General features: G+C 42.0%; 1 protein-coding gene across 2 annotated transcripts in view; it reads left to right on the top strand.

Annotated features, from left to right (window-relative positions):
- The first annotated feature begins 686 nt into the window (after positions 1–686).
- The window catches only part of PLA2G7 (phospholipase A2 group VII), a 34,289-nt gene continuing 25,235 nt past the window's right edge, over positions 687–9,740 (top strand). Inside the window, exon 1 of one of the 2 annotated variants that reach the window (XM_027127444.1) lies at positions 687–905. The gene's annotated coding sequence lies outside the window, so the exon portion shown is untranslated. The remainder of the gene's footprint in view (positions 906–9,740) is intronic. The other variant, XM_027127445.1, reaches the window with a different exon arrangement.

The following is a 9,740-nucleotide window of genomic DNA, read 5'->3' as shown; positions in this document are numbered from 1 at the left end:
AAAAAGCCAAAAATCACTAGTTAAAAACATAAAACATTAACTCCACCCATGAATGTCAAGCTACTTTCTCTGAGTCTCTAACTGAAGCTTTAAATGAATATTTTAAAATTAGAAAGTTGGAGTGAGGAGAAAGCTTTGGAAAATGAAGGAAGGAATTTCAGCGAAACCGCAAAGAACTGGGTTAAGCTGAGCTATCAGATGGCCCCTTTTCACACCATTTCCCCCCAAGTCATAAAAGCTCTTCCTGATTGCCCTTCACTGTATTTCCACGGAGAAATGAAACTAACTCAGTGGCAGGCCTTCCAAGCCGGAGCATAGTCCACATAATTTCTAGTTCCAGTGTACTATAAAACGGAAAGCGGACTGCGCAAGGCACTGCGGATTGCAGATGGAAACAGAGTAACCGGGAATTTAGTGAAACGAGCAAGGTCGGCGCGATGGGGGGTTGAATGGAACTGGGAAAGATCTGATCGGAATAGAGTCTGAGAACAGGAACTGGGGGCGCAGCACCCGCTCTCTGCACGCGTGGGTCGGTCCCGGGGGGGAAGGGGGTTAAGTTAACCCGCGGGTCCAGATTGCAGACCGCCAGCCCTGGGAGGGTGCTGTGTTCGCCGAGCTCGCCCGCGTCCCAGCGCCTCTGCTGGTGGGAGGACGGTGGCCTCAGCTCCACCCCTTCCCTCCTCCTGCGGCGCCGGGGGAGGTCAGAGTCGGGGCGACCAGACGGCGTGGGGCAGAAGGAGCGCGAAGCCAGCGCGCAGCCCCTCGCCCGCCGCCCCGCGGCCACGGTGACCCGGTGACAGCGGGCGACAGAGCCCGTGGTACTGGCAGCGAGCAAGCAGCGGAAGGGGTCGGCGCGCCCGGTCCCGGTTCCCGCGAGCAGCTCATCGCGGTGCCCGGGTGAGGAGGTACCCCGGGGCGGGTGGGAGCCGGGGGTTGCCGCCGGCTGGGGGGCTGGGAGGTTGGGGGCTGAAAGGATGGGGATGGGAGGATGGGGGAGGATGGGGGTTGGAGGGCTGGGACCCCGCCCGCACCCACCTCCAAGCCGGAGCTGGGCTCGCCTTCCCTGCCGCCCTCCGAACAGCTCTGGGATCTTTGCGGGGAGGGTGATGGACTTCGAGCCCTACCCTGAGTCTGCGGGAGGCTTGTTTTTAAAAAGCCAAACAGAACCAGAAAGCAGAGAACATTCTCTTCCCCGTCATCACCTGGAGCCTCTCACAGACCTTTCTAGCTCTAAAAACGAAAAGGTCAGGCTTTCATTCAGACCTCTGACTTCCGAGGTGGCTGCGGAAATGGGAGGAAGGAGGAGGGAGAGGTGTGTGGGCTCATATGGGGGCTGGGAGCCCTTGAGGGACTTACGTGTTCAGGTTCGAGAGGGATTTGTGTTAACAAATCAGTATTGAACAAATTACCTTTGACCCCAATAAGAATGCTGAGCCAGGAGGTTGGTCTATGAGTAGGAGCTGGGAAATGCACCCCTTCAAAGTGTTGACAGTTACAAAGGCCTGGAACCTAATCTTGGGCTAACACTGAACTCAGGGATCCGAGCATTGAGTATTGGCCTGGTCCATAGGAAGGGGAAGGGGATGGCCTTCTTTTTTTTTTAAATTTAATTTTATTTATTTATCTTTTATACAGCAGGTTCTTCTTAGTTATCTATGTTATACATATTAATGTATATATGTCAATTCCAATCTCCCAATTCATCCCACCCCCACCCCCACTTTCCCCCCTTGGTGTCCATACATTTGTTCTCTACATCTCTGTCTCTATTGCTGCCTTGCAAACCAGTTCATATGTACCATTTTTCTAGATTCCACATATATGCGTTAATATACGATATTTCTTTTTCTCTTTCTGACTTACTTCACTCTGTATGACAGTCTCTAGGTCCATCCATGTCTCTACAGATGACCCAATTTCGTTCCTTTTTATGGCTGAGTAATATACCATTGTATATACATGTACCGCATCTCCTTTGTCCATTCGTCGGTCGATAGGCATTTAGGTTGCTTCCATGACCTGGCTATTATAAATAGTGCTGCAATGAACACTGGGGTGCATGTGTCTTTTTGAATTATGGTTTTCTCTGTGTGTATGCCTGGTAGTGGGATTGCTGGGTCATATGGTAATTCATTTTGAGTTTTTTAAGGAACCTCCATGCTGTTCTTCACAGTGACTGTATCAATTTACATTCCCACCAACAGTGCAAGAGGGTTCCCTTTTCTCTACACCCTCTCCAGCAACTGTTCTTTGTAGATTTTCTGATGATGCCCATTCTAACTGGTATGAGGTGATACCTCATTGTAGTTTTGATTTGCATTTCTCTAATAATTAGTGATGTTGAGCAGCTTTTCATGTGCCTCTTGGCCATCTGTATGTCTTCTTTGGAGAAATGTCTATTTAGGACTTCTGCCCATTTTTTGATTGAGTTGTTTGTTTTTTTAATGTTGAGCTGCATGAGCTGTTTATATATTTTGGAGATTAATCTTTTGTCCGTTGATTCGTTTGCAGATATTTTCTCCCATTCTGAGGGTTGTCTTTTTGTCTTGTTTATAGTTTCCTTTGCTGGGCAAAAGCTTTTAAGTTTCATTAGGTCCCATTTGTTTATTTTTGTTTTTATTTCCATTACTGTAGGAGGTGGGTCAAAAGAGATCTTGCTGTCATTTATGTCTAAGAGTGTTCTATCTATGTTTTCCTCTAAGAGTTTTATAGTGTCCGGTCTTAGATTTAGGTCTTTAATCCATTCTGAGTTTATTTTTGTGTATGGTGTTAGGGAGTGTTCTAATTTCATTCTTTTGCCCGTAGCTATCCAGTTTTCCCAGCACCACTTATTGAAGAGACTGTATTTTCTCCATCGTATATGCTTACTTCCTTTGTCATAGATTAGTTGACCATAGGTGTGTGGGTTTATCTCTGGCTTTCCATCTTGTTCCATTGATCTATATTTCTGTTTTTGTGCCACACCATATTGCCTTGATTACTGTGGCTTTGTAGTATAGTCTGAAGTCAGGGAGTCTGATTTCTCCAGCTCCGCGTTTTTCCCTCAAGACTGCCTTGGCTACACGGGGTCTTTTGTGTCTCCATACAAATTTTAATATTTTTTGTTCTACTTCTGTAAAAAATGCCACTGGTAATTTGATAGGGATTGCATTGAATCTGTAGATTGCTTTGGGTAGTATAGTCATTTTGACAAGACTGATTCTTCCAATCCAAGAACATGGTATATCTCTCCATCTGTTTGTATCATCTTTGATTTCTTTCATCAGTGCCTTATAGTTTTCTGAGTACAGGTCTTTTACCTCCTTAGGTAGGTTTATTCCTAGGTATTTTATTCTTTTTGTTGCAATGGTGAATGGGATTGTTTCCTTAATTTCTCTTTCTGATCTTTCATTGTTAGTGTATAGGAATGCAAGAGATTTCTGTGCATTAATTTTGTATCCTCTTACTTTACCAAATTCATTGATTAGCTCTAGTAGTGTTCTGGTGTCATCTTTAGGATTCTGTATGTTTAGTATCATGTCATCTGCAAACAGTGGCAATTTTACTTGTTCTTTTCCAATTTGTATTCCTTTTATTTCTTTTTCTTCTCTGATTGCTGTGGCTAGGACTTCCAAAACTATGTTGAATAATAGTGGTGAGAGTGGACATCCTTGTCTTGTTCCTGATCTTAGAGGAAATGCTTTCAGTTTTTCACCATTGAGAATGATGTTTGCTGTGGGTTTGTCCTATATGGTCTTTATTATGTTGAGGTAGGTTCCCTCTGTGCCCACTTTCTGGAGAGTTTTTATCATAAACAGGTGTTGAATTTTGTCAAAAGCTTTTATTGCATCTATTGAGATGATCATATGTCTTTCATTCTTCAGTTTGTTAATATGGTGTATCACATTGATTGATTTGCCTATATTGAAGAATCCTTGCCTCCCGGGGTTAATCCTACTTGATCATGGTGTATGATCCTTTTAATGTGTTGTTGGATTCCATTTGCTAGTATTTTGTTGAGGATTTTTGCATCTATATTCATCACTGATATTGGTCTGTAACTTTATTTTTTTGTGGTAACTTTGTCTGGTTTTGGTATCAGCGTGATGGTGGCCTTGTACAACAAGTTTGAGAGTGCTCCTGCCTCTGCAATTTTTTGGAAGAGTTTGAGAAGGATGGGTGTTAGCTCTTCTCTAAATGTTTGATAGAATTCACCTGTGAAGCCCTCCGGTCCTGGGCTTTTGTTTGTTGGAAGGTTTTTAATCACAGTTTCAATTTCATTACTTGTGATTGGTCTGTTCATATTTTCTATTTCTTCCTGGCTCAGTTTTGGAAGGTTATAGCTTTCTAAGAATTTGTCCATTTCTTCCAGGTTGTCCATTTTATTGGCATAGAGTTGCTTGTAGTAGTCTCTTAGGATGCTTTGTATTCCTGTGGTGTCTGTTGTAACTTCTTTTTCATTTCTAATTTTATTGATTTGAACCCTCTCCCTCTTTTTCCTGATGAGTCTGACTAAAGGTTTATCAATTTTGTTTATCTTCTCAAAGAACCTTTAGGTGTAAAATTAGATTGTTTATCTGAGATTTTTCTTGTTTCTTGAGGTAGGCTTGTATTGCTATAAACTTCCCTCTTAGAACTGGGTTTGCTGCATCCCATAGGTTTTGGATCATCGTGTTTTCATTGTCATTTGTCTCTAGGTATTTTTTGACTTCCTCTTTGATTTCTTCAATGATCTCTTGGTTATTTAGGAACGTATTGTTTAGCCTCCATGTGTTTGTTTTTTACGTTTTTTTTCACTGTAATGGATTTCTAATCTCATAACGTTGTGGTCAGAAAAGAAGCTGGATATGATTTCAATTTTCTCAAATTTACTGAGGCTTGATTTGTGACCCAAGATGTGATCTATCCTGGAGAATGTTCCATGTGCACTTAAGAAGAAAGTGCAATCTGCTGTTTTCGGATGGAATGCCCTATAAATATCAACTATATCTGGTCTATTGTGTCATTTAAAGCTTGTGTTTCCTTATTAATTTTCTGTCTGGATAATCTGTCCAGTGGTGTAAGTGAAGTGTTAAAGTCCCCCACTATTGTTGTGTTACTGACAATTTCCTCTTTTATAACTATTAGCATTTGCCTTTTGTATTGATGTGCTTCTATGTTGGGTGCATATATATTTATAATTGTTACATCTTCTTCTTGAATTGATCCCCTGATCATTGATCATTATGTAGTGTCCTTCCTTGTCTCTTATAACATTCTTTGTTCTAAAGCCTATTTTATCTGATATGACTATTGCTACTCCAGCTTTCTTTTGATTTCCACTTGCATGGAATATATTTTTCCATCCCCTCACTTTCAGTCTGCATGTGTCCCTAGGTCTGAAGTGGGTCTCTTGTAGACAGCATATATAAGGGTCTTGTTTTTGTATCCATTCAGCCAGTCTGTGTCTTTTGGTTGGAGCATTTAATCCATTCACATTTAAGGTAATTATCAATATGCATGTTCCTATTCCCATTTTCTTAATTGTTTTGGGTTTGTTTTTGTAGGTCCTCTTCTTCTCTTGTCTTTCCCACTTAGAGAAGTTCCTTTAGCATTTGTTATAGAGCTGGTTTGCTGGTGCTGAATTCTTGTAGCTTTTGCTTGTCTGTAAAGCTTTTGATTTCTCTGTCAAATCTGAATGAGATCCTTGCCCAGTAGAGTAATCTTGATTGTAGGTTCTTCCCTTTCATCACTTTAAATATATCGTGCCACCCCCTTCTGGCTTGTAGAGTTTCTGCTGAGAAATCAGCTGTTAGCCTTATGGGAGTTCCCTTGTATGTTATTTGTCATTTTTCTCCTGTTGCTTTTAATATTTTTTCTTTGTCTTTAATTTTTGTCAATTTAATTACCATGTGTCTGGGCGTGTTTCTCCTTGGGTTTATCCTGGGACTCTCTGCACTTCCTGGACTTGGGTTGCTATTTTCTTTCCCATGTTAGGGAAGTTTTCGACTATAATCTCTTCAAATATTTTCTTGGGTCCTTCCTCTCTCACTTCTCTTTCTGGGACCCCTATCATGCGAATGTTGGTGCATTTAATGTTGTCCCAGAAGTCTCTTAGGCTGGCTTCATTTCTTTTCATTCTTTTTTCTTTATTCTGTTCCATGGCAGTGAATTCCACTATTCTGTCTTCCAGGTCACTTACCCGTTCTTCTGCCTCAGTTATTCTGCTATTGTTCCTCATTATGACCGCTCAACAATCGCTTTCCCTGCTAGGGATTTTAAAGACAAAAATCACATCTATTTTTGAAATCTTTTAATCCGAAACATAGTGACTGACACATAGTCACTCTTAAAATTGAGGAAATGGACTCGTGAACAAATGCATAAATGAGGCAGCCAGTCATTGAATTATTTGGAGAATTATTACTCTGGGAATGAGGTCAGATAGCACATATATAGGGTGATGAAAAAAACTCAGCAAACAGTACTCTTAGTGTTCCATTGCAGACATTTCCAAACACTGCCTCCTGGTACTGGCTATACCAGAGCCCATAGGGAGCTAACATATAGATGCCTGGACCTGCCTTCTGAAGATTCTGCATCAGAAAGTCTGCGATGGGTCTCAGGAGTCAGCGTGTTCAAAGGTTCTGCAAGAGCCTTGCAGCCTGCCTGAGGTCAGGCAGGGAACTGGCGCGGGCCATTTCACCTGGCCTTAACTCTGCCGGTTCCACCATAAGGACAAAAGGTGATGGCCCTGGCACTGGTCTGGTAGGAATCATGGGGAGGGCAGAGCACCCCAGTCCTGCTTGGAGGACTCGGGGGAGCCCTGCTAGCCATTGGCTGTCTCTAATTCTTCCTGAGGTTATTGACAGGGAAGATGTGATGAATACCCAAGTTGCTACAGGCAAGGGAGCCTTCTTGGGGTTAGTGCAGGGTTCCTAAAAAATCACTGTTGATTCCTCATGTGTTTCACTTTGTCTTCTCTTTTTCACCTCTTCATCCCTCGTGATCTTCCAATGGGCTGAACGACACTCCCCTTATTCAGCCTGGGCTATAAGCACCAGGAGTGGTAAATACTGTCTGTGGATGATGTTACTTGATGAAAATCCAAGTGGTGACATTGTAACAGAGGGGTAGCAGTGGAGGCTTGTGAGGATCCAGCCTGGCTTCAGTGCAACTTCTTCTATTGCTTATTTGGGAAACTTAGCTATGTCTCGGGATTCATACACAGTACTCTGAAGTTTCCAAGCATCTTGGCATGTTGCTCCAATAAAAATTAGGGCAAGAACAACGAGACAAGAGTCTCATCTCTTTGGAGAACAATTTCTAATTCTTTGTTAAGTCATCTCTCAATCCAGCTCTGACCAGTTTAGCATCATTAAAATAACTGTTCTGTTCATTAACTTTAGAAGATTTTGGTTTTAGAGTGAACAGAATTTGACATTATATCAAGATGCCACGTGGTGGGTAAAAGCTGGCATTCAGGCAATCTGGGCTTAAGCTCTACCTCCGGCACTTGCTAGCTGTGTGATTAGAGTCAGTTAAACTTTTCTGGCCTCAGTTTCCTCATCAATAGAATGGGGATAATTAAACTTCCCTGACAGATTGTTTTGGTGATGATTGAGTAAGGGACCATGTGCCAGAAACTGTGCAAAATACTTGGCACTTAGTAAGTGTTCAAATGTTAGCAATATTATCATCTATTTAGTGAGCAAACTTTTTTTTAGCAACTCCTAGGTGCCATTTTTAAATAAAAAGACAAATTATAGTGCTAGGTACTCATATGAAAAGATATTTATATTTTCAAATTAAAAATGGAAGTTGAATATATTGTACGACGTTTTATAAACAAACTTTAAAACTATACATGTATGTATATTTATATGTATGGGTGTATATGTTTGTCTGTATTGTGTATGTGTACATGTATTTACGCATGGAAACGCATCTGGAAAAACATCTGTTGGCAAGGGATTATTAGTGCAGAGACAGCTCCATTTTTTAATTTACTTTATTGTCATGGTTGAATTTTGAAGTCATGTATTAACGTTATAATAAAATTGAAAATAATAGTGAAATAAGATAAAATGAAGTCAATATTATAAATGATCTAAGGAGTTAAACTGTACATGCTTTTTCTGATTCCCTCCACCCGCCTAAAAATAGATATGGAATACGGAAATGCCAGACTCACTCTACAAATAACCAAGAAGCTTAGAGCTCCAGGGACAGTTTTCCCAGCTACGTATCTGGATTTTTAGCCTGTGTGATAAGAGCTGACCTTTCTATAGCCCTGTCTCCTCTGAAATCTTTCTCTCCGAATTCCTGTTGCCCTGAGAATTTGTACCGTATCATCTAAGAATTTGGAAATGTCCCTGTCATTTGCTTTCTTCCTGTATTATAGATGTGAGTCTTGTTTCTGAATCCTTATTGTAAGCTCTTTTAGAGCAGGGATTATGTCAAATTCTCCGGTATTTACCACAGTTGTTGACATAGCAGAGGGTGTGTAGCATTTGCTTAGTAAGTACCCATTGACTGAATGACTGCAGATCTGATGTTACTCAGAATCGGCCCTGTTGCACTGTCATAATGGAAAACAACTTAACCTGGAGATTTCAATGGGTTAATACAACAAAGGTTTATTTCTTGTTCATAAAAGGCCATGTAAACTGGCAGAGGCTCTTTTCTGCTCAGTGATGAAGGATCCAGACTTCCTCCATCTGGAGACACACATGTGGCTTCTAAGTTTGTTGAATGAAGGAAAGGAAGGAATGGAGAGACATACTGACGCATAAATGTCCTAGGCCACTTCCATTCAAATTCCCATTTATCGGAAATCAGTCCCGTCTAGCTACCAGGGAGGCCAGGAAATTCGGGGGAGCACATAGCTACTCAGGAACACTGATTGCTGTGCCACGGATCTGCATCTTCCTGCAGAATAACCATGCCAGCTAGTTAGTACCCCATTCGTATCAGTGGGACAAACACCCACATGGATCATTAAACATGGCTCAGTTTATGTGAGTAACCGATGTGTTAGAAGCTACCAGGATTCAGAATTTATCCATGCAGCAGGCATTTACTGGTGCCTACTCTGTGCCGGGCACTGTTGTAGGTCCTGGGAAAACAGCAGGGAAAACAACAACAACAAAAAACCCAGCCCCAATTCCCTATGCTCACAGAATTGACTTGCTGGAAGAGGAAGATAAACAATTAACAAGTAATCCAGAGAATCTCTATTGGTGATAATATTATGCAGAAGAATAAAGCAGTTGGGGAAACAGGGCACGTATTGGTGTATGTGTTGGGGGGTAGATTGTAATTTTAAACTGGTCAGGGAAAGCCTCACTGAGAAGGTAACATGGAAGCAAAAACCTAGGAGTGAGGGAGCCGGTTATTTGGGTGTCAGGGCAAAGAGCCTTCCTGAAAGAGGAACACAGGTACAGATCCCAAGGTGGGACAAGAGGGTGCCTGAAATGTTTGCTGGATGGCAAGGAAGACGTGTAGTTGCAGGGAGTATGTGGGTGAGTGTGCAGGAGAGGCTGGGATGTCTGCTCAGGAGTCTGTTGAGTACAGGCTGTAGAGCCTTATATGTTACTTTAAGATCTGTGGCTTCTGCTCTGTGTCATGTGAAGCCATTTGGGGGCTTTGAGCACAAGGAATGGCATGATCACTCTGGCTGCTATATTGGGAATTGACCATAGGGTTCGGGGAGACCAGTGACAGGTTATTGCAAAATTCAAGAATGACATGGTGATGGCTTGGACCATTTCCATCACCCC

Source organism: Aethalodelphis obliquidens, unplaced genomic scaffold (assembly GCF_003676395.1).
Source record: "Aethalodelphis obliquidens isolate GAN/ISIS:26980383/991018 unplaced genomic scaffold, ASM367639v1 scaffold31, whole genome shotgun sequence".
NCBI lineage: Eukaryota > Metazoa > Chordata > Mammalia > Artiodactyla > Delphinidae > Aethalodelphis > Aethalodelphis obliquidens.
This window is presented reverse-complemented; position numbering and strand designations above follow the sequence as displayed.